This window comes from Microtus oregoni, unplaced genomic scaffold (assembly GCF_018167655.1).
Source record: "Microtus oregoni isolate MIOR12 unplaced genomic scaffold, Mior012 000014F_ref0000157, whole genome shotgun sequence".
Taxonomy (NCBI): domain Eukaryota; kingdom Metazoa; phylum Chordata; class Mammalia; order Rodentia; family Cricetidae; genus Microtus; species Microtus oregoni.
This window is the reverse complement of record NW_024543073.1, coordinates 32,248,217-32,274,530: the sequence shown is the minus strand read 5'-3', so window position 1 is coordinate 32,274,530 and position 26,314 is coordinate 32,248,217.

Genomic DNA, 26,314 nt, shown 5'->3' with positions numbered 1-26,314 from the left:
CATATTTGCGCTTATAAAAGATCAACTGAGTGACTGTGGAGCAAGTATGTGAGGAAGAGAAAAACTGGATGTGAAGAAAAGGAGTGTGTTATATGGGAGAAGACAGCAAAACATACAAATTTTGGGGAAAGACAAAATCCAAGTCCTGAGGAACTTATATTCATATATGCACATAATACACACATGCATATGTACACATGTGGTAAGGATGAAGACTAATACTGGTGTATACATCATAGTTGTATACCAGGGAAGCTGGGAAAATATCTAGCTGAGGTTTACTACTGTGTAAATAAATATTAACTTATTTAACGATATAAATCAGAGAGATAAAATTATTATTCCCATCACTTCTTCATATAAGTGAATTTCAATATTCAAATGGAAAAATGACATATTTAGGGTCATAAACGTAGTAATCAAATGGCAGAGGCAAAATCCTAGTCTGATTTTAAGTCACTATTTTAGCTGCATTCACAAACTGTGGGCTAGTGATGGGCAAACCTGAAAGTTCAGGAAACCAAGTCCCTTACCATTGTCAAGTGGTTTGATAAAACTTGCGCTCATGGAGGCATGGAAGCATCACAAAAGTTACTTTGCCCTGACAAGCACCATCAACTTGAAGTGTAGATTTTCTGCAGTAGTTTTAGGCCTGCAGGGTACATGTTCTACATACATGACTGGGAGAGACTTGGCGACTGATAAATGGATGTGGTATGGTGGGGATATAACCAGTGCTTTTCTACAGAAGCTTGTGAGCTGCCTTTCAGCACTGAGAAGAATTCTTCCCATAAATAGTCAATAGTGCCATAAACTGATGGTTAGTAGTCACACCGTGCTTTAGCTGGACAAAATTTCTGAGAATCTTCTCTGAAGCAAGCTTATGAGCATGTTCTCTTGTGGAATGCACAAAGACAAAAAAAAAAACATAAGTGTGAAGAATATAGGTGTCTCCCTGATTAGTTTAACTCATCAAAATCTCCTTGTGATCACAAGACACAGATGCACGCTCTGGCATGCTTTCTTGCTTCTGCCTCCAGCTTTTGGAGGGCACCCTCACCTCATCCTTTCTTCCTGCTGGAACAGGCCACAGGCTCCAATAGAAGATCACAGCTTTCAAATCTAGGGCATTGTTCACATTGGTTCAGTTATAGATCGACTAGGTATCCAGCCTCTTGAGCTGAAGAGCATGAAGTATCATGGAATCCCTAGCTAAACTAGGCTAGTCAGATTGTCTGAACTTCCAATCATAAAGGGGAATGAAGTATTTACTATGATTGGGGGCCCTATAAGGATGCCAATTTATTCATGAAATCTTGAAGTTGCCTTATTGCTTTTTCTAAGACCCATTTGTTCAGATTTTTTTAAAAAAAGCTTTATAATAATCTTTAGGTGAATTACTTCTTTTTGTGAGTTTTTATGACTGGGATGTTCTCTGTACCAAGCCACCTGGTGCTGTGGTCTCAACACGGTGTTGGGGACTAGAACTCTGCTCCATGTGTTCGTGCAGCAAGCACTTAAACGCTGAGCATCTCTCCAGTTCCAGGAAGCTGTCTCTTCTGTTTGAGGTTGCTGGAGCCGTCTTCCATGATCTCAGTTGCAGAGGTCTAATTGCATAGCCACACATTCATTCGCTTTTATGGTTCTTTTTTTGGAAATTTCCAGACTCTTTGAACTTGGCTTTCCAATGGTGCCAAAAAGAAGCCCCAAAGTTCAAAACAAAAAAAAAAAAGGTAAAAAGACATCTATAATATTCTAAGGTAAGCAGAAATATACTATGAGTTATACATGCAATACACATTACACCTAAATATAAATAAATATGTGTATTTCCCATGTTTACTATGAGAACAGAAGGGTACATGGAAATGATACCTAGAGGTAGAACACTGTAGTAAAGTAACAGCAATACTGAAGAAATAACCCTACAAAGGGACAGGGTGGCATGCTATATGGAGAAAAAGGAAATGTGGGGATTTCAGGATCTCCATGGCTCACATGGCCTTTCTCTGTTAATACACTAGTTTTGTCTGTGATGTAGCTATTTTTCTCTAAAAGTGGTTAAAAATTGTATATGGGCCTGGAGATATGGGTTCAGAGTTAAAGTACTTGCTGCATAAGTGGCAAGTATTGGGGACAAAGATTGGATTCCTTGCACCCAAGTAAATGTCTGGTAGGTGTGGCACCTAGAAAGTGTGTGTGGGTAGGGGACATCTGGAGCAAAAAGGCTAGCTAGTTAGCCAGTCTTATCAATGAGCTCAAGATGAAATCAAAACATTGGAGCACAGGACTGAATTCTCAAGGTCCAAATCAGGAGCAGAAGGAGAGAGAGCACGAGCAAGGAACTCAGGACCGTGAGGGGTGCACCCACACACTGAGACAATGGGGATGTTCTACTGGGAACTCACCAAGACCAGCTGGCCTGGGTCTGGAAAAGCCTGGGATAAAACCGGACTCTCTGAACATAGCGGACAATGAGGACTACTGAGAACTAAAGAACAATGGCAATGGGTTTCTGATCCTACTGCACGTACTGGCTTTGTGGGAGCCTAGGCAGTTTGGATGCTCAACTTAATAGACCTGGATGGAGGTGGGTGGTCCTTGGACTTCCCACAGGGCAGGGAACCCTGATTGCTTTTCGGGCTGAGGGGGGGGGGACTTAATTGGGGGAGGGGGAGGGAAATGGGAGGCGGTTGCTGGGAAGAGACAGAAATCTTTAATAAATAAATAAATTTAAAAAAAAAGAAAACTAGATATTTAAAAAAAAAGATGTAATCAAAAGACCCTGCTTTAATAAATAATGTAGGGAGTGATTAAGACTCCTTCTAGCAGCCTCAGGTCTCCATATGTACGTACACAGGTCCCTTGTATTACACACACATGTGCCTACACACATACGAGCACTCAACCACTGAGCAATCTCTGCAGCTGCTTATTTTTGGGTTAATCACCATACATTACTATGTGCTCCCATGGCATTTCCTTACAGATTAAAAAAAACCCATACTGTTCAAAGGCCCCAGGTTCCGGTGTCTGAAGTGCACCATGCCTTGAGCAATAGTGACTGACCTCCCATGTCTTGCTGGGGCAACCAAGGGCTGTAGACTGCAATGTTTTTGGAGTCTCTTGGAAAACTGTGGCCATCAACTCAAAATAAGATTTCTCAGGCATGGTGTCGGGGTTTTTGTTAGATGGTCAAATTAGACAACTTTCAAGAGACACACAATAGGAAATAAACGTGTAAAAAATGGTTAGCACCTTTAGGCACCAGGAAAATGAAAATCAAATCTACATTGACATTCCAACTGTCCCAGGTTAGAGTAGCTACATTTAGGAAAACAAACAGCAACAAATACTTCTGGAGGCTGTGGCATAGGATAGGCATGGTGGTGGCATGGTGGATATGGTGGTGTGGGGGTGGGAAGTAGGAAAATGGAAAATGGGACAGAATTTTCTATACTTTCCACGATTGTTGGTGACAATATAATTAGAGAAGCTAATGAAACAACAGAAATTCCTATGGTGGCTTCTCAGAAACTAAAAATTGAACTATAATATTATCCAGACACAATACTTCTAGGTACATAATTGAGGAAATGAGTATGATCACACAATAAAGTTGCTTGAATACCCTTGTTTATTTTGGTAATTTTTTCACTCCACTATAGCTAAGTTATACAATTGGCCTAGTGCTCATTAATGAAGGAATGTGCAAAAACATGATTTATATGGAGGTGTGTAAGTAAAGTTATAGACAGATACACACATATACAAAACACATATATGCATGATATGATCTATCTTCCATTCTATTATTGTGATAAACACACTATGACCAAAGGAAATGGGGAAGATTTTTTTACAGATTTCAGGTCCTGGTCTATCTTTGAGGGAATTCAGGAGAGGGAGCCAAGACAGGATGATGAAAGCAGGAACTGAAGCAGAGGCTGTGGAAGAAAGCTACTTCCTGCGTTGCTTTTCCTGCCTGCCTTGCACAGTTTGCTTTGTTATGCAACCCAAGGCCATCTGCCCAGGGCTGGCACTGTCTACAGTAGGTGGTTCTTCTACATCAACCATCAATCAAGAATATACTTTGCAGATTTGCTAAGGCTAATCTGATGGGAACAACATTTTCTCAACTGAGGTTCCTTCTCAGGTGATCCAGCTTGTGTCAAGTTAACAGTAGCATCAGCAACAGCAGCAGCAGCAGCAGCAACAACAACAACAACAAGAAAAACCAACTTCTCAGCACAGTGGAACATTGTTCTGTACTGACTTGTTCTCCATGGCTTATTCACATTGCTTTTTAAAGCAGCCCAGGATAACCTGCCCAGGGATATCATTGTCCACAGTGGACTTGGTCCTTCCTCATTAATTATTTGGGAACATGCCTCCACGATTTGACTACACAGGTTAATCTGATACAGGCACGTTTTCATTTGAAGTTGCCCTTTCCCAGATGATTCTGGCTTGTGTCAAGTTGACACAAACTAAAGAGAGAAAGAGAGAGAGAGAGAGACAGAGAGAGAGAGAGAGAGAGAGAGAGAGAGAGAGAGAGAGAAATGTTTAGGATTCAAGAGCAAAATCATATTATTTGCAGAGAAATGATTGCAGATCAGCATGTTAGGCAAATAAGCAAGGCCCAGAAAAACAAATACTATGTGTTTTCTCTCATGAGGAAAATCTAGGAAATAAAAAAGAAAGTAGAAGATGGTTATTTGAAAAGAGATAGGAGGGATAAAAGAAGATAATGATGGTTTGAATATGATCAGAGTATGTGAAATGCATGCAGGAAGATGTCAAAGTGAAGCCCATTATTTTGTTACAACTAATGTATGCTAATAAAATATTCTGAGTTGCCTCTTTTATATAATCAGACTGCTATGGGAAAGAACAGGTCCAGGCATAATGAGGTATAGATAATGAGGTATATAATCAGCATATGTTACCATCCCAGCTATTAAAATAAGGTGTTGAGATGGTTTTTCTCTGTATGCGAAGAAGAGGGAGTTTAAGGCCATGGAAGGGACATTGCAGTGACAGAAACCATGAGAATCCAAGTGTGAGAGGTAGGACTTTTGAATCGAGTTGCTAACACTGTGGTTTATGACAAGGCCCTAGACACTGTGGGAGGCTGTAGGTGTCCTCACTTGAAAGGATCTCAAAACAAAGCTCTCTTTGTGACAAGTTATGAAATCAAGTTTTGTTTGGAAACTCATTGCCTTATGTCTTTTGGAAATTCAGTGGATCTCAGGTATTCATTTCCTACACGACATCCTCATCGGCCATTGCTAATAAATTCTTTACCCCGAGAACAACTTCTCTAACTGCTGGCATGGGCATGAAGTGCTCCTGGAGTGAAGACATTTCAAAGACATTTTAATACAGTGGCGCCATGCAGAGTGCATTAATCTTTCCTGTGATTTCCTCTTATTGTAACAGAGGAAAAGCCTCTAATGTGTAAACCTCGTTAAATCAATCATCTTGGGGATTCAAACACTCAGTGTGATAAAAGCAACAACTTTCTCCACCTTTAGGCAATTTCCCATATATTTTGGAAGTTAGAATTTGGGGAAATAAGTTCTCTGATGGCTTTATGATTTAGCTTCAAATGTCATATTTGAATTTCATTTTATTAGCCAGAAGAAATGAAAAGCCTTAAATAGCCAATAAAATGCTTCACTTTTAGATTGAATGCTTATTGTTTTCATGGCTGCTTGGACTAACCGATGGAACGGAACACAAAGTGTGTTAATTTGGAGGAAGGATTTGTTTCTATTGGTGCTTATTTAGTTACACTCATCTGCAATTTTTATTTAAAAATTTTACTGCTTGACAAAGCAGTTTTATCAAGAATAAAATATATGGAAACTGTTTAAGACAACACATTCTGAGAGATACAGATTTTGCCTCAATTTCACTTCTGACTGGAGTGCTTTGGAAGCATGGGCCTCTAGAATATATTGAATTAAAAATTAATCAGACCCAAGCTCTGCTCAGAAAACTCAAGGGAGCAACACACATCACAGGGGCAGCATTGAGGGGCATTGCTCACCTCACAGGGTCAGCATTGAGGGGACATTGCTTACCTCACAGGAGCAGTATTGAGGGGCATTGCTCACCTCACAGGGGCAGCATTGAGGGGGCATTGCCTTGGTGATAGGAAGAGACTGGCCAGAGCAAATGCAAACTGAGGCTTGCTTTTGAAAATCAGTCACTGCTGCTGTATTAGTGAAAGGTGTTGACAGGCAGCATTAAATTTGACTTGCTTTTATTTCAGGCATCTGGCTTCCTGACTGTTGGAGCAGGTCCAGCTGCTTTATTATGGTGATGGAGATGTGAGGTGGTCTACAGACACCCATGAGTTCAGTCTTGCCATCAGTGGCTGACCTACATGGAATGCACCCTTCTGTATTAAGGTTAAAAGGTGTGATGTTAGATCTCCGGTGAACTTTTCTTAAACTATGTATATCTGTTCCAGGAAGATGGAGATTGGTTCTATAGACCAAGAGGGGAACTCTCACTCCGAACTCAACAATCCCAGAAGTCAATATTGTATTGAAGCCTTTTCTATGCTGCTTTCCCATGGTATCTGCCTTGATATTTCTGGAGCATGTTAGCACTTTCAAAGATACTGATGTCATAGCCTCATGTTAACTATTCTTGGAGTGTACCATTTTTCCTTAATTAGAGCTATTCCAGTTTTAATTGGACTTATCATGTGGTAGTAAGGTAGTATCTTAGTTACTCTCCTACTATGCAAAAAAACACCGTGTCAAAAGAAACATAAAAAGAAATACTTAATTGTGGGCTTGCTTACATTTTCAGAGTATTAGTCTATGAACATTATGATGGAGAGCTTGGCGGCAGGCAAGCTGGGTGATTGAGCAGCTTCTGGCAGCTCATGTCAGATCTGTAAGTTGCAGGCAGAGAGACAGGGCCTGATGTTGACTTTTAAACCTCAAATCTCACCCCCAGTGACATACCTCATCCAATAATATCACACTTCCTCCAACAAGGCCATACGTCCTAATTCTTTCCAAATAGTTTTACTAATTAGAGACCAAGAATTTAAACATATAAGCTAATGGGGCTATTCTCATTCAAACCACCACAGGTTTTAAAGACAGAAACAAAAGATTAATTAAGGCAAAAGAACTGTCCTATTGATATACAATTCATGTCTACTATTATTAAATTCAAAATGCCAAGCAATATTATTTCTGAAGACAGACCATATATTTTCTTTTATTTGTCTACAATACACATTTATATACATATGAGACATTTTAGAGGGTAGATTATATTCTAAAGGGTACAGGGTCACTAATCAAGTCACAGTTATGCTATATTATATGTGAAAAGATGAATAGTTGTGCAGTGTTTGAACAGTCATCAGATACTTTCCTATGTTAGATATCTATTGCTTGAATAAACCCCAGAGCCTTGAAAAGTAGAACACAGTGTGTGTCCATGACTCAAAGTTTCCATGGCATCTGGTAAGTTCATGGTATTAGTTTCACATCTTAGATATTTATAGCTCAGTTGAAAATGAAGACTATCTGTTTCATCCCAGAGATTCAAGGATGGTTCAACATATGAAAATCTGTCAAAGCAATCCACCATATAAACAAACTGAAAAATAAAATCCACATGATTATCTCATTAGATGCTGAAAAAGCTTTCAATAAAATACAACATCCATTCATGATAAAGGTCTTGGAGAGAGCAGGGATACAAGGAACATACCTAAACATAATAAAGGCAATATACAGCAAGTCAACAGCCAACATCAAAGAATGAATAAGAAAGATGTGGTACATTTACACAATGGAGTACTACACAGCAGAAAAATATGACATCTTGAAATTTGCAGGCAAATGGATGGAGCTAGAAAACATCATATTGAGTGAGGTAACCCAGACACAGAAAGACAATTATCACATGTAACTCACTCATAGGTGTTTTAAAACATAAAGCAAAGAAAACCAGCCTACCTAGACAACAATGAGGACCCTAAGAGAGACTTACATAGATCTTATCTACATGGGAAGTGGAAAAAGACAAGATCTCCTCAGTAAATTGGGAGCATTGGGACTATGGCAGAGGGTTGAAGGGGAGGGGAGAAGCAAGGAGGGGAGCAGAGAAAATGTAGAGCTCAATAAAATAAAGTAAAATAAAATAAAAAAGAAAAAGAAACTGAAGACAATGCAAATGAAGAAGTTACCTGGCAAGTACCTGACTCAGAATCCTTCTTTTAAACATTTTAAATTGTAGAAACCACTTATATGTGTTTCCAAACTAAAATACCATTTGGTTTTCCCTTTCCTTTTACCACCCCCTTTTTATGCCAACATCCCTGCTGTAATTGTGTTACTTCCACATGGTTTTAGCCTGAAGACAATTCCAGTAGGCTGTGCTTTGGCCTTTCCTGGTCATCTTAGCGTCATGTGCACATTGAACCCCTGTGCTGCTGTCATGGCAGCCTGTCTTCCTTTAGTGGCTCTGGGGAAGCTGAGTGAGAGGATTAAGACTCCATAGTCTCTGTTTATGTGGTTGCTTTGTAATTGTTAAGATTGGGAAATTTGAAAGAATACAAGATTGCCAAAGGCAGAGGGACAAGGATTCTTAAAGAAAGTAGGTTAGATATAATTTAGCTAGACACAAGGAAGAAAGCAAGCAATGTACAACCTTAGTTGCTAATTAGGACTGAAGAGAATGCAAGTGATTTACTGATCAGCTCAGGAAATGTATTTTATAATATTGACTGTCACATTAGGTTACAATGTGTTTTTCAGTTTTCATTATTGTGCTATGTAATAGTAAAACACTGTATACCACAACTGTTGTTATTATACAATTAAACACTATTTTCTCAAAAAGCATTATGATGAAATGGTGGTTATAATAGTAGTTTATTTTTGTACAACTACTCATACCTGTCCCACATGTTACCAAATGTACCTACTGTTGAGGAACTTTCTTAGATAACATAAATATATATTCCTACATGCATGGACCACCAAATTAAAATAGAGCAAGAACCGTGTAAAAGTGTGCATGTGACAATGGGATTCTAGAATTATTTTTGAAAGGGAGACACCCTGTTAACAACGTGGCTGTATTTCCTTTCTTCTTTCGAGAGCAAAGGCTCTGGCTTCCTGGCTCAGTCAGTGCCATCCATCCTACCCCTGTCATCACAGGCTTTGTGCTGCCTGCAAGACAGCCCCATATAAGGAGAGGAATGCCTTCATTCCCACCCTCTGTTTGCTTTGTCACCCTCCTCGGTATCTGGGCTCTGCTCACTGTTGCTTGTCAGCCCTGATCTTTCCAAGTGACTGATTGTGGCTTTCACACCTTGATTGGTATTTGAAAAGTTTTACGGAATTCGTATGAGCTCAACTTGGGGTCCTGCATCTCACTTCCCTGATGTCTTTGATCTTTTGTAGGCTTTCCTTCATTAGGTGTTTTTAAACCACCAGATGAATGGCTGAGGTTGGGAGCCAATCTTGTACCTGCCATAATTCCAAAGACCCTGTGATGGTTTCAAGTGCCATGCTTGTTCACGGGTACAGCACGGTGCTTGTACCTACCCAACTGCAGAGATAGTGCTATGACGTATGAAGAAGGTGAAAGACTTACTATTGGGAAATGACTTCAGACTGACTGATAAATTAGATCATCTACTGCAAACGAGAGGTGAAAGAGTGTTTGGAAGATGTCCAGAGAATGATTTATTTGGGAGAGAATATAGATGGACCTTAGTAAAATTCTAACAGGAATTGGTAGAAGTTTTCACATGAGTTTCGAAGCCTTATACTGAATCATGTTTAAAATTTGAAGACAGGCACAAAAAAGGTACACCTGATCAGTCAACAGCTTACCAGTTGGTGAAAAATACAAAACACCTTTGAGTGATTACAGTTGAGTTCATTGAGTGAGCACCAAAAGTGACTGAGACTTGGCCTTACACGGTAAAACATGAATTTCATCCAGGATACAAAACACAGATAGCAATTTAGCACACACCTCAAGTCCAGGGGCCCAGGAAAAGAGGGATCTGCACAGCGAGCCATGGTCACTAACCAACAAAAAATTATGATGCAGAAAGAGGAGAGGAACAGTTCTAAAGGGACGAGGCAGGAAGACTCCAGAGCTGAGAAGTGGACAGCTGTTGGTATTGACTACAGTCTTGGAGTTAAAAGCAATTGGGGGATAGACATATGGTAGAGATTTGTAGCGGCAAATCCACATGGCTATCTGACTTAAGTTCAGAAATCTTTAACAATCCCAGGGCAGGAGAAACAGGAGAATAACAAACAATTAGCAGGTTTAGATTTAAGGACTGGCTTGGCAGATAATTGGAGTGACTGAGTTGGAGCCATTAAGGGAATTAGTGAACTAGAAAGAGACGGGCTGAAGAAATGAGGTTCTGATTTAGCAGAAGAGACTAATTGCTAGGGAATAATTGTCACTAGGGAGATAAATGATGTAAGTTATTATAGTATAGGGTTTTTGCTTTTTATTTTATCTTGTATATGCTTGTGTATGTGTATCATCACATGTGTTCACGTATCTGCAGATGCCCTCCAGAGGTGAGGCAATGGCCGGATATCTTCCTCAGTTGTTCTCTGTCTTACATTTGAAGACTTACACTGAAGATAGAGCTAGTCATCCCAGCTGCACAGCCTGGCTGAAGAGTTTGGTCTGTGCAGGAGCCGCTGTCTCTGCCTACCCATTATTGGGACCACGATCTTGCCAGGCCCTTTCACTTGGGTCTGGGAACTGAGTGTAGGTTCAATCAGAAAGTGACCACTCTCTGATTGAACAACATCCACAAGCCAAATAGCAGATTCTTAAGTAAGTACTGATGCAGCATTGCCTTCTTTTTGCTTAGAATCCACTCTTCAAAAATGATATTTAAAATAATTTGACCCTTCTCTCCACTTATATTACTTTCATTTTTTAAACTCATAAAGGCACTGGGTAACATTAACATTTAATTTACCTTTTTAATGTACTATAGTTCTGTGAGAGATTTAAAGATGGCATGTGCGGAAAATGTTCTTTCTGCATTATTCATGAAATAATCATGGGATTGGAGAATTTTTATATATTCTTGACACAGAGCTCTGTTTGACTATAGCAAAAATGACTGGTCAGTACAATCTGATGCTAGCTGGGTTACGTCCTTAAGGGATGTATGAGTGAGACTATGAACCTTTAGAGTGAGGACTATGGGACATTAAGAAGAGGCCTATCAAATCATATTTTATGGTTTCATGTTCAATTTAACTATAGCATGCAGACATGTATTATTTCAAATATAAACAAAGAATATATATGAGAAATTTCTAGTCTGTGAACTCATTGTACTAGTCAAGTTACGTAATTCAGAAATAATATTTGGGGATGGTCTTGTTAAAAGTTGGTTTGTGTCCACTGAATCATTTCTTAATCATATCTCTAATTATTGCACACATTTTAAAGTCATCGTTCTATTCAGTAGACATCATATTTTAAGGAAAAAAATAATCCTCTTTGTTATAAACTTTTGCCAGAAATTTTTGGGTTATAAAAATGTCTTTCTGATTTCAAAAGAAACACGAGTTGTAGATAAATGGGAAAAATGCAAGTTTAAATGTATTTTTATGAACAATTTTAAAATTTACAATTTCTAGCTTATGATGGACAAGCAAATGCTGTTTATGGAAATCATGATCCTACTAAATAGCTTTTGGTCTCTGACTGGGAGAAAGTGGCCAAGAGGTAAACAGCCAGGCATAGTGTTCCATGCTGGTGCTTACCAGCCCTGGGAAAGAAACAGAAGGATTTCCATGAATTTGATGCCAGCCTGTGCTACATAGTAAGTATAAGCCTAGCTACAGAAGGATTGCCATGAATTTGGTGCTAGCCTGGGCTATATAGTGAGTATTAGCCAAGCTATAGAAAGATTGCCATGAATGTGATGCCAGCCTAGGCTACATAGTAAACATAAGCTTAGCTCGGGCTACAGAGTGAGAATGGGTCTCAATGAAACAGAAAAGCAAACAGAAGAGGTGAACCACTTAGGGTAAGTCTTAAGTGGCAAAGGACAAATTTGGACAGTTCTTGAATCCATTACATTCTTGAGGTTTTATCTGTCACATACAGAGGTATTTAATTTTTGTCAACTTAGAAAGAATGGCTCCTTATGAATAAGCAGCTAAATTCCTCTGCCTCCAGGACTACATTTTCTGCTTGATGCGGCTATCTAGTAACTCCTTCCAGGTGCCTGCTCTGTGTTCTGCAGGCTTATCATCACAGTGGCCACCTGGTTTATACTCCTTTGTTTGAGTCTAGCTCCCATCTCTCTCCATTCTGAATAGTTCTGCAGAGATCAGCATATTCTATTTCTTGCTGAATGCTTCTCTTTCTCTGAGTTACATTTGTTGTTTTTGTATTCTCATTTAATCTTTTTTCTTGCCTCTCTTCTAATTAACTCCATCGTTGCCTTCTTCATTATGCTTGTAATGAGGTCACCGAGGTGTTCCAAAATTTCTGCTTTTCCCATCTGCTTCAGGGTTCCAATTAGTTTTCTTTGGAAATTTAAAGTTTTTTTTCTTAGTAGAAGCTTCCAATAAGGCTCCCTCTAGGATGGCCTCTTTTCCTTCATCAGTTCAAACGAAAACTTTCAAGATTACACAGCTCTCAGTGGTGTAAAAGGCATCATTTTCTCTAGCAGAGAAATGGAGTTAGAGACAACAACAGTTGAGCTACACAGAAAATTTAAATATCTTTTGAAAGAGTGTGAAGTCTGTTCTTCCAGATTGCAAGTGGATGCAGGTGAGAAATTTCAGAAAGACACTTATATCCACACTTGGACGTGAAGGGTATGTAGCTAACACAACAAAATGAATTTTAAAGGAAATTTGCAAATAATGTATTTTAAGGAAAAAAGTTTTTTAACTTTATAATTTTGCTTTTGGAGCATTATTTTTGTACAGGATTTTGCAATAGATCACCATTTATCTGCCACTATTGACTGGCTTGCATCCTGGACTCCCTAGATTCGTATACTGGAGCCCTAACCCAAATGTGACTTTCATTTGGTCACAATGTCAGTAAGTTGGTAATGAATATTATATGCACCTAAGAAGGTGGGATACTAATTAGCAGAGATTGAAGACTTTATGAGATCAGGAGAGACCAGAGCTTTTCCCTCTCTTGGAGCATGGTCACAAAAAAGCATTTAAGGGCAGAGCACACATCTGCAAGCCAGAAAGTCTGTTGGAACCTCGATTCCAGAGCATCTGGCTTTCAGAGCTTCGAGAGAGCCCAGTTCTGCTGTTGAAGCCATGCACTAGGCAGTGTTTGGCTGCGGCAGCTTGAACAGACCAAGACAGCCATGAGATGAGTCTGCTAAGGAGAAAAGCATTTGTATAGTTTACAGAGCAAGACAAAAAAATAAAACTATGTTTAATGAATATTTAATTTAAAAGGTAGCAAAGAAACCAAAACTTTCAAACATTGCTGATATAAATATGAATAACACAATAATTGCTTAGCTATTTGGCCTATGCTCAAATTCTTAAGCATTGAGTTGACAAATGACCTAGCATTTCCATTCTTTGAATTTACTCAAGAAATATAGGAATATATACTCGTTTGTACATGAATTTTCCTAGGAGCATTATTTCTTTTGTTCTCTTTTCTTTCTTTCTTTTTTCTATTTGAGACAAGTTTTTTCTATGTAGCCCTGACTATTTTGGAACTCACTCTGTATGCAAGGCTGGCTTTGAAGTCACAGAGATCCTTCTGCCTCTGCCTCCCAAATTCGTGGCAGTTGCAGCGTTTTTTCATAGAATGTAGTAAGTTCGTAGATGGGCTGTAGTGAATGGGGAGGACATGCTCATCAAGTGGGATGCTGTGGAGAGTCCTTCTGTGAGGCTGAAACCGTTCTGAAGAGGAGTGCATGGATGGCTGAGTCACTTTGTGGGCACACTACTAGACATGTATTATACACATTGAGTGAATAAATTTTATGGTACACAAGTTATATCTTTGTGGGCACACTACTAGACATGTATTATACACATTGAGTGAATAAATTTTATGGTACACAAGTTCTATCTTTTAAAATTTTTATTGATTTTTATTGAGCTCTACATTTTTCTCTGTTCCCCTCCTTCCTCTCCCCTTCCCTTCAATCCTTTCCCAAGGTCCCCATGCTCCCAATTTACTCAGGAGATATTGTCTTTTTCTACTTCCCATGTAGATTAGATCTATGTAAGTCTCTCTTAGTGTCCTCATCGTTGTCCAAGTTCTCCAGGATTATGGTTTGTAGGCTTGTTTTCTTTGCTTTATGTTTAAAAACTACCTATGAGTGAGTACATGTGATAATTGTCTTTCTGTGTCTGGGTTACCTCACTCAAAATAATGTTTTCTAGCTCCATCCATTTTCTTGCAAAATTCAAGATGTCGTTATTTTTTTCTGCTGTATAGTACTCCATTGTGTAAATGTACTACATTTTCCTTATCCATTCTTCAGTCTAGGGGCATTCTTAAGTCCATAGAAAGTATGTGCATCTTTACATGTACACATGCACAGTAACTTACTATAAAATATGTATTAAAGCATTAATAAAAGTGTTATGTTTACAGATGATCTACTACTCACATGGTTTTTTTTGATCTTTCACCCAGAAGCTTTCTCTATAGCCCAGGCTGACCTCATCCTCACTGTGTACCCCAGGCTGTCTTCATCCTCACTGTGTGGCCCAGGCTGTCCTCATCCTCACTGTGTAGCCCAAGATGTCCTCAAAACACAGCAATCTTCCCAGGCTAGTTTTTTTGAGTGATAAGATTATATATATTGTAAATACACTTGACTCAATACTCATCTCATTGTTTTTAATATTTTTTTCTATTCTGAGTATTCCTTTCACTGATCAGACAAATAAATAAATGAATAAATATTATGATTAAAATAAGTTTTTAACTGGCATTTTTGGGTACAGCTGTAAATAGTGGTTTTTCAGTCAACAAAAGGAAAAATAATAGTTACTAACTTAAATTCCTTCTCATGTGTAGGAGGAGGCTGCTTGTTCATTCATGGCTGCCCAGAATAGAAATAATCACACAGAAACTGGATTAATTAAAACACTGCTTGGCCCATTAGCTCTAGCTTCTTATTGGCTAACTCTTACATTTTAATTTAACCCATCTCCATTAATCTGTGTATTGCCACATGGTAGTGGCTTACCTGCAAATTTTCGGCATGTCTTACTCTGGTGGCAGATCCATGGCATCTCTCTCTCCTTCCGTCTCCCAGCATTCAGTCCATTTTTCCCTCCTACCTAAGTTCTGCCCTACCAACAGGGCAAGGCAGTTTTCTTTATTCATTAATGGTAATCACAGCACACAGAAGGGACTACCACATCACTCATGCATTGACAGACCTAAGTTCTGTAAGCTTCATGAGGAGAGGAACTTTACTTCTCATTAGCATAAAGAAGAACTTTAGTGTGGTGAATGTATCAAAAAGAAACTTGTAAAAACTTTCCTCTTTGTCTTTTCCTTCAGAAAGATCACAATCTAGTTTGGAGGGAAAAAACTAAGCAGACAGTGGCTCAATGTGACAATCACAGAGGTCAGGTAGGGACACAGAACCCAGGCTATAGCATTTAGGATAAAGGATTTTAGGAAGGTAATTTCTAAACTGAGTTTGCAATTAGGAGAAAAGAAACTCTATAGGAAATGGCACTGCATGGAAGGAAACTCGATGGGAAAAGGCACTGCGTGGAAGGAAATTCTATGGGAAAGGGCACTGTGTGGAAGGAAACTCTACGGGAAAGTGCACTGCATGGAAGGAAACTTTAAGGGACAGAGCACTGCATGGAAGGAAAGTCTATGGGAAAGGAAATTGCAAGGAAAGCTCAAAGACAAGCTGAGCACTCATGAAATTTCATTGACTGTGGTTAAAATTTGTTTGGAGTGCTGATTGAATAAAAGTTTCACAGGAAGGTGGTGGTGCACCCTTTAATCCCAGCACTTGGGAGGCAGAGACAGGTGGATCTCTGTAAGTTCGAGGCCAGCCTGGTCTATAGAGAAAGTTTCAGGACAGGCTTCAAAGCTACATGGAGAAACCTGTCTAGAAAAAAAATCAAAAAAAGTAAAAGTTTTAATGATTGATGAGGTTGCAGGATTTAGGGAAGGTCTGCACCATGGAGATCCCATGCAAAATGCTGAATGGTTTGTATTTTCTACCGAGGCAGTGAGCAATGAGGAGGACTGTAGAGCCAGGTGGTGACCCCATCATATATGCTCTTCTCATGACTTGGGAGACTTCTCCCTCTTGAGTCCCTTTTTTTCTGTAGAATATCCAAGAGAAAGTTGAGAACCAAATAAGGAAGACGCTTAAGAATTATTAAGCAGAATTTCTTTTTATTGTCTGCTTGTATTTTCTCCTCATCTCTCATCCTGTTGAAGAAGAGGTTGAGGTCTTGGACCTGGGAAGAAGAGATTCTTCTGGTTTGGAGTTCCAAACCCAGAGGAAAGGGAGAGCCTTGACTTTTGTGCAACTTCACTTTAGCCAATGACCCATAGCTCCGGCTGGCATCTCCATGGTCTTAAGCGCGGCAGGTGAGGTCTTGTTTTCTCCTATCAGTGTAGTTCTTGGTGTATGGTGGACTTATCATTTGGTGTGTGTCTTTGTTAACATAATTAGATAATTACTTTGGATAATACTTAATTCTATATTAAATTTTAAACTCTTCCTTGCATTTTGATTTGTACACTCCATCTTTACCACTCTCTTCTTATGATTGAATGATTTTGTGTCTGAGCATTTTCATCATTACTGAGTGCTCCAGCTTCCATTTTTCTCCAGGGTTCCCTGCTACAAGCAATTTCTGCCCAAAGGATAGTAAAGAATTTTGGTTCTGTAGACGCCGTATCAATCATGGATATGTGAGCCTTTGAGATGACCACTATTCTAATCATTGGTTCATGCATTTTAAAAGTTTGACTTCCTAGTCTCACAGTGGGAGATGAACTGCTCCTGTGAGGGCTGCAATAAAATTTGGTAATATAACCCAAGTTTCAAAAACAAGGGGGCCCAGAAATGTGATCACTTCTCTGCTTGTGGAAAATTAAAAAGGGAAACAGAAAACAAGACGCAAGACTTTTCTGAGGCAGATTCTCAAAGGAGGAAAGAAATTACAAAATTCAGTCTCCTTTGGGATTTTATAATACAAAAATAATTTATAAATATAAAAGAAAAATGATAAGACATAGTAGACTTTTGTTGTTGTTTTGAGATAACACAATTACAATGAGTTTTTCTTTATTTTGCTTGGATTTACAATTGTATTGTCATAGGTAATATAAAACTTGCCTTTTAGAGAATGTCAAATAGTTTATGAAGCTATAAGATAAGATTTCCAATGCATGTTTACAACGGATAAAATTCCTTTTTTTGTCACCCAATTCAACAACAGTTTTGAGAGGAAGATAACAATTATTGAACCACCTTCTCATCCCTGTGACCAAGTGCCCAAAAGGAAAAAGAAAGAGAGCTTCATTTTGTTTTTTGTCTCAGGAAGACCATTGATCAAGGTGGGAAAGGCATGACAGGAACTTGTGACATGCTTACTTGCATTTTCATGGACCAGGGAACAAACACCTCTTACTGGAATCAGGGACAGATTCACCTCACTTTGAACAGAGTCTTCCAGATAAGCTTCACCTTCTGAAACAGTGCCACCAGCTGGGACTAAGTGGGGAACACTTCATATTTAAACATTAACAGCCACTTAATAAAAAAGATAGAAATTTGATTTATAAGTTGGATAACACACACAGACAGAGAAACAAAGTCAGAGACACATGAAGAGAATGTGTGTATGTGCCTGTGTGTGTGTGTGGAGAGAGATAAAGAGAGAGAGAGAGAGAGAGAGAGAGAGAGAGAGAGAGAGAGAGAGCGCAGAGGCAGGGAGTGAAAAAGGAGAAAGGAAGGGAGGGGAGAGGTGGAGGAAAGAAGGGAGGAATGGATATTTTGGTCATTTGAGAGAGGCAGTGCTGGGATTTGAAGGCTGCTGAGTCTGATTTCAAGTATATATTTGACCTGTTGTTTTATTCTGCTCCTTTCAGAGTAACTTGACACAGTCCCTTCAAGGAAGATTTTCTAACTATCTTGACACCACTGAAAGGTATTTCTTCTGCAGCTGCTCCACTTATCTAGCCATGCCCATAAATGTGTAGCATCTCACTGAGTAACATAATGTGAGGTCCCAGGGGTAAACACCAACATGACCTGTTCTAGTGATAGAACAAGAAGACCCGTGTCACTAACTGTAAGTCGAAGAACAAAGACAAGTGGAGGTATTTGTGTGTAGATAAGGAATTAGTTAAGTTTAATGGATGTGGGAAGCCACTGGGGTAGTTGAAATAAAATAAATATCTCCACTTCAGTATGGAAATGGGATATAGGGAGCAAGGGAGAACCAGGCAGATGGGTCAAGTGTTATGCTAGTCCAGGTGAGGAAAAAAATTGAGTGGTGCAGTTGGTCTTAGACTGAAATGTTTAGACTATTTCACGGACCTGTTAGGATACAGACAGGTGCCCCTCAACTGCTCTCTTCTAGTGGGTTCCTGATATCTAGACCAAGGGCAAGTCGGGAGGTCATGTTGATGCTGACTCCACAAAGGTCATAATGAAGAAAAAAGGGAAATATTTGCATGTATTTTGAAGTTGAAGTGATAGGGTCCTGCCAATAACGGATTTAATTTTGGGGACTGAAAAAGAAAGAGGTTCATACACAGAGTTTGGGGTAAGGAACAGGGATAGTTTTACCAAAGGCGAGGGAGGCCTTAGGAATAGGTTTTGGTAGGAGACAATAACCAAGAATTAGTATTGAATTAAATCCATGGAAAATTATGAAACCATTACATGCTAATGTTACATTACATATAATTTACGTGATGGATTATGGCAATCCAATCCATTCACTGAGCTGGCAAGTATGGTGTAAAGGACACGGCTGTTTTCTTTTTTTCTTTTTCTTTTTCTTCAGATCCCAGCTAAATGACAGGGTAAGAATAAAGGCTGAAGTCAGAGGGAGAACTTTGGGTTTTGGGAAGCAGAGAAATAACGGAACTGACACGCTGGCAGGAAGCAGTGTAGAATGGCATTGGATAATGTTTATGTTTGGGACATACAGAATGCAAAATGATGACTCAGAGATGCCTGCAGACCGGAGGAAGGGGCAGTGGAAACCTGGTTATTACTATTCACTTATGATAGTGGTAACCACAGCTTTCACTGAAGCCGAGTGCATTCCATGGACTGTCTAGTTCAATTCTTATGATATTCCAGGAGAAAAGCTTCATTACTTCATTTTTCTAGACATGGGAAAACGGTGAGAGGATAATGTGGTTGATGTCACATATCTGGAGCTTCTAAATCTGGCAGTTAGACTTGATACTGGTGAAATCCAACCTGCTTTAGAAGCCTTTAATCTGTAAATATATGAAACAGATTGTGGTGTATTTGTGTGTGTGTGTGTGTGTGCGTGCGTGCGTGTGTGTGTGTGTGTTTGTGTGTGAAGGGGGATTAGACTGTTCTACTTCGACTCCAAAATGCTTACTGTCAGCCTTCAGAGAAGACACTGCACACCTCCATCACAGTCATTTTATGAAAAATCTAAGTTCAATTATATCATTTGAACTGATATCTAGTTTTTCAAGAATTTAATTCATTATAAACTTGGGAACTGTTCACGGCTTGTGTATCTTCCACACAGAATTATTTCCAAGTGCCAACAAAAAAATACACCTCCACAAAAACAAACAAATGAAAAAAGATAAAGGTAAGCCCAAACCAACACTTTCGAATGTCAGAACACCAGATTCATTTTTAAACATTACTGCTTGTTATGGAAGCATAAACACAAGATGTATTTTGTTTGGGTGTTCATTTGAGCTGCATGGGAAGGAGGGGAATCCTGAGCTGGTCAAGAGAAGAGAAATAGGCTGTAATCAGGATGGGGGAGTGCTTGAAAGACACTCTTGTTTCTCATAGGCCAGATAGGATTCTATCAGCTATGAGGTGTAGCTAATTTAAATGTAATCTGTTGGGGATAGAATCCAGTTGACAATTAATGAGAATCTCTCAAATATGTTTTTATGTAGCTGAAAGTAAGAGTGAGTCATAAGAGTGGTTCAATGGAGGTTATAGTGGAAATAGTAACAGTATTCTCATGGAAGTGATCTGAATGGATGAGAAGAAAACACACACACACACACACACACACACACACACACACACACACACATACAAAAGGCCCTAGCTGGGTATCATATCTCACATTCTGAGGAAGATTCTCTTGTTTAAAAGGCAGAGACTGGTAGGAATTTCGATTGTACCGTAGGATTAGTTCCTCCTCCTGCCTCCCCTGCCCTGAGCAGATAATGTATCTTATCTTAGCCCGGGCTGTTGAAAAAGAGCAATGAATCTGAAACAATGGCAGCTGTACCATGGTGATGCCATGACCCATGGTACCACGAAACACAGTAATGTTGACAAGTGGGACCCATTTGACACCCTTTCCAGTAATTTAAATTTTTTTTTTTTTACTCCATGGACACTTTTATTAAGTAAAAGTTTGTAAGAATCAAAAAACATAACTAAACAACATACAATTCAAAAATTAGAATTGCTTTACTCTGAGGAAGAGAGGTTAATGGTTCTTTTCTCTGGGAGAATTCTGGGAGTTTATGTTGTTGGATAATGCTCTTTTTTTTTTTTATGAGAAAAGGAAGAAAAAAAAAACAAGTTTCCACCTCCTCCCAGCCTCCCATTTCCCTCCCCCTTCTCCCACCTTTCTCCCCCTCCTCCCACTCCTCTCCCCCTCCCTCTCTCCAGTCCAAAGAGCAGTCAGGGTTCCCTGCCCTGTGGTAAGTCCTAGGTCCTCCCCACTCTGTCCATATCTAGGAAGGTGAACATCCAAACTGGCTAGACTCCCACAAAGCCAGCACATTGCGTAGGATCAAAACCCCGTGCCATTGTCCTTGGCTTCTCATCAGCCCTCATTGTCCGCCATGTTCAGAGAGTCCAGTTTTATCCCATGCTTTTTCAGTCACAGTCCAGCTGGCCTTGGTGAGCTCCCAGTAGATCAGCTCCACTGTTTCAATGGGTGGGTGCACCCCTCGTCGTCCCGACTTCTTTGCTCATGTTCTCCCTCCTTCTGCTCCTCATTGGGACCTTGGTAGCTCAGTCCAGTGCTCCAGTGTGGGTCTCTGTCTCTATCTCCATCCATCACCAGATGAAGGTTCTATGATGATATGCAAGATATTCGTCAGTATTGCTATAGGCTAGGGTCATTTCCGGTTCCCTATCCTCAGCTGCCCAAGGAACTAACTGGGGACCTCGGCTTGGGTTCCTGGGAGCCACTCTAGGTTCAAGTCTCTTGCCAACCCTAAGGTGGCTCCCTTAACTAAGAATTGTGCTTCCGTGCTCCCCTATCCTACCTTCCTTTATCCCAGTCTTCCCTTTCCCCCAAGTTCCCCCCATCCTCCCCTTCTCCCTTTTCTCTCCCCATCTCCCCTTACCTCCATCCCACCCCACCCCCAAGATCCCAATTTTCTCCCCAGCAATTTTGTCTACTTCCCATAGCCAAGAGGATAACTATATGTTTTTCCTTTGGTTCAACTTCTTACTTAGCTTCTTTAGGATCACCAATTGTAGACTCCGTGACCCTTATTTATGGCTAGAATCCAATTATGAGTGAGTACAACCCATGTTCATCTTTTTGGGTCTGGGTTACCTCCCTCAGGATAGTGTTTTCTATTTCCATCCATTTGCATGCAAAATTCGAGAAGTCATTGTTTTTTACCGCAGCATAGTACTCTAATGTGTATATATTCCACACTTTCTTCATCCATTCTTCCATTGAGGGGCATCTAGGTTGTTTCCAGGTTCTGGCTATTACAAATAATACTGCTATGAACATGGTTGAACAAATATTCTTGTCATATGATAGGGCATCTCTTGGGTATATTCCAAGGAGTGGTATTGCTGGGTCCAGGGGTAGGTTGATCCCGAATTTCCTGAGAAACCGAAACACTGATTTCCAAAGTGGTTGCACAAGTTTGCATTCCCACCAGCAATGGATTTGGGTACCCCTTCCTCCACAGCCTCTCCAGCAAAGGCTATCATTGGAGTTTTTGATTTTAACTATTCTGACAGGTGTAAGATGATATCTCAAAGTTGTTTTGATTTGCATTTCCCTGATTGCTAAGGAGGTTGAGCATGACCTTAAGTGTCTTTTGGCCATTTGAACTTCCTCTGCTGAGAATTCTCTGTTCAGTTCAGTGCCCCATTTTTTAATTGGGTTAATTAGCATTTTAAAGTCTAGTTTCCTGAGTTCTCGATATATTTTGGAGATCAGACCTTTGTCTGTTGCGAGGTTGGTGAAGATCTTCTCCCAGTCAGTAGGTTGCCTTTTTGTCTTGGTGACAGTGTCCTTTGCTTTACAGAAGCTTCTCAGTTTTAGTAGGTCCCATTTATTCAATGTTGCCCTTAATGTCTGTGCTGTTGGGGTTACACATAGGAAGCGATCTCCTGTGCCCATCTGTTGTAGGGTACTTCCCACTTTCTCTTCTATTAGGTTCAATGTGTTCTGACTGATAGTAAGGTCTTTAATCCATTTGGACTTGAGTTTTGTGCATGGTGATAGATATGGGTCTATTTTCATTCTTCTACAGGTTGACATCCAGTTATGCCAGTACCATTTGTTGAAGATGCTTTCTTTCTTCCATTGTATACTTTTGGCTTCTTTATCAAAAATGAGGTGTTCATAGGTTTGTGGGTTAAAATTCGTGTCTTCTATACGATTCCATTGGTCGACTTCTCTGTTTTTATGCCAGTACCACACTGTTTTCATCACTGTAGCTCTGTAATAGAGTTTGAAGTCAGGGATGGTAATGCCTCCAGACAATCCTTTATTGTATAGGATTGTTTTGGCTATCCTGGGTTTTTTGTTTTTCCATATAAAGTTGATTATTGTCCTCTCAAGATCTGTGAAGAATTTTGATGGGACCTTGATGAAGATTGCATTGAATCTATAAATTGCCTTTGGTAGAATTGCCATTTTTACTATGTTGATCCTCCCAATCCAAGAGCAAGGTAGGTCCTTCCATTTTCTGGTATACTCCTCAATTTCTTTCTTCAATGCCTTAAATTTCTTGTCAAATAGATCTTTCACTTCCTTGGTTAGAGTTACCCCAAGATATTTTATGCTGTTTGTGGCTATCGTGAAAGGTGAAGCTTCTCTGATTTCCCTCTCTGCTTCTATATCCTTTGTGTATAAGAGGGCGACTGATTTTTTGGAGTTGATCTTGTATCCTGCCACATTACTAAAGGTGTTTATCAGCTGTAAAAGTTCTTTGCTGGAGTATTGGGGGTCGCTTATGTACACTATCATATCATCTGCAAATAACGAAAGTTTAACTTCTTCCTTTCCAATTCGAATCCCCTTGATCCCCTTATGTTGTCTTATTGCTATTGCTTGAACTTCAAGCACTATATTGAAGAGGTATGGCGAGAGTGGACAGCCTTTTCGTGTTCCTGAGTTTAGTGGGATGGTTTTGAGTTTCTCTCCGTTTAATTTGATGTTAGCTGTCGGCTTGCTGTAAATAGCTTTTATTATATTTAGGTATGACCCTTGTATCCCTAATCTCTCCAATACTTTTATCATAAAGGGATGTTGAATTTTGTCAAATGCCTTTTCAGCATCTAATGAAATGATCATATGATTTTTTTCTTTCAGATTATTAATATGATGGATTACATTGATAGATTTTCGTATGTTGAACCAGCCCTGCATCTCTGGGATGAAGCCTACTTGATCATAATGGATAATTTTTCTGATGTGTTCTTGGATTCGGTTTGCCAGTATTTTGTTGAGGATTTTTGCATCGATGTTCATGAGTGAGATTGGTCTATAGTTCTCTTCCTTGGTTGAGTCTTTGTGCGGTTTTGGTATCAGGGTAACTGTAGCTTCATAAAAGGAATTTGGCAATGACTCTTCTGTTTCTATATTGTGAAATAATTAAGGAGTAGGTATTAGGTCTTCTTGGAAGTTCTGGTAGAATTCCGCATTGAAACCATCTGGTCCTGGGCTTTTTTTGGTAGGGAGGTTTTTGATAACCTCTTCTAATTCTTCGCGACTAACAGGTTTATTTAGATTGTTCACCTGGTCCTGGTTTAACTTTGTTATATGGTATTTATCTAAAAAAGTGTCCATTTCCTTTACAGTTTCCAGTTTTGTGGCATATAGGCTTTTGTAGTAAGATCTAATGATTCTCTGAATTTCCTCTGTGTGTGTGGTTATGTCCCCCTTTTCATTTCTGATCTTATTAATTTGCAAATTCTCTCTCTGCCGTTTGATTAGTTTGGATAGGGGTTTGTCGATTTTGTTGATTTTCTCCAGGAACCAGCTTTTTGTTTCATTGATCCTTTGTATTGTTTTCTGTGTTTCAATTTTGTTGATTTCAGCCCTCAGTTTGATTATTTCTAGTCTTCTACTCCTCCTAGGTGAGTCTGCTACTTTTTTTTCTAGAGCTTTCAGGTGGGCTGTTAAGTCTCCAATGTGGGCTTTCTCTGTTTTCTTTAAGTGGGCACTTAGTGCTATGAACTTTCCTCTTATGACTGCTTTCATAGTGTCCCATAAGTTTAAGTATGTTGTTTCTTTATTTTCCTTGAATTCCAGGAAGACTTTAATTTCTTTCTTAATTTCTTCCTTAATCCAGGTATGGTTCAGTAGTTGACTGTTCAGTTTCCATGAATTTGTAGGCTTTCTGGGGGTAACATTGTTGTTGAATTCTAACTTTAATCCATGGTGATCTGATAAGACACAGGTGGTTACTAATATTTTTTTGTAACTGTGGATGTTTGCTTTGTTACCGACTATGTGGTCGATTTTTGAGAAAGTTCCATGAGCTGCAGAGAAGAAGGTATATTCTTTCCTATTTGGGTGGAATGTTCTATAGATGTCTATTAAGTCCATTTGATTCATTACCTCCATTAATTCTCTTATTTCTCTGTTAGGTTTCTGTCTGATTGACCTGTCCATTGGTGAGAGAGGAGTGTTAAAGTCTCCTACTATTAGTGTGTGCGGTTTGATGGCTGCCTTGAGTTTTAGCAATGTTTCTTTTATGTACGTGGGTGCTTTTATATTAGGGGCATAGATATTCAGGATTGAGACTTCATCCTGATGAACTTTTCCTGTTATGAGTATTAAATGCCCCTCTCCATCTCTTCTGATAGATTTAAGTTTGAACTCAACTTTGTTAGAGATTAGTATGGCCACACCTGCTTGTTTCTTAGGTCCATTTGCTTGGTGAGCCTTTTCCCAGCCCTTTACTCTGAGTAGGTGCCTGTCTTTGTGGTTGAGGTGTGTTTCTTGTAAACAGCAGAATGTTGGATCCTGTCTTTTTATCCAATCTCTTAGCCTGTGCCTTTTTATAGGTGAGTTGAGTCCATTGACATTAAGTGATATAAATGACCAGTGGTTGTTAACTCCGGTCACTTTTTTAGTCGTAGAGTTTGTGTGTTTCCTTTCTTTGATTTGTGTTGGTGAAGGGTCTCTAGATGTCTGAGTTATTGTGGTCATTGTTGGACTCCTTGGTTAGTGATTTTCCTTCTATTACTTTCTGTAAAGCTGGATTTGTGGCTGTGTATTATTTAAATTTGTTTTTATCCTGGAAAATTTTATTTTTTCCATTTATAGTGAATGAAAGCTTGGCTGGGTATAGTAATCTGGGCTTGCATCCATGGTCTCTCAATTTCTGCAGTACATCTATCCAGGACCTTCTGGCTTTCATGGTTTCCATGGAGAAGTCAGGTGTAAGTCTGATAGGTTTACCTTTATAAGTAATTTGGCCTTTTTCCTTTGCAGCTCTTAATATTCTTTCCTTATTCTGTATGCTTTGTGTTTTGATAATTATATGGCGAGGGGATGTTTTTTTTTTTTTTGATCCAACCTATTCGGTGTTCTGTATGCTTCTTGAACCTTCATAGGTATATCTTTCTTTAGGTTGGGAAAATTTTCTTCTATAATTTTATTAAATATATTTTCTGGACCATTGAGCTGAGCTTCTTCTCCTTCTTCTACTCCTATTATTCTTAGGTTTGGCCTTTTTATTGTGTCCCATATTTCCTGAATATGTTGTTGGACTTGCTGCTTTCTTTGATCAGAGTGTTTATTTTCTCTATGATATCTTCAGAATCTGAGATTCTTTCTTCTAACTCTCGTATTCTGTTGGTTATGCT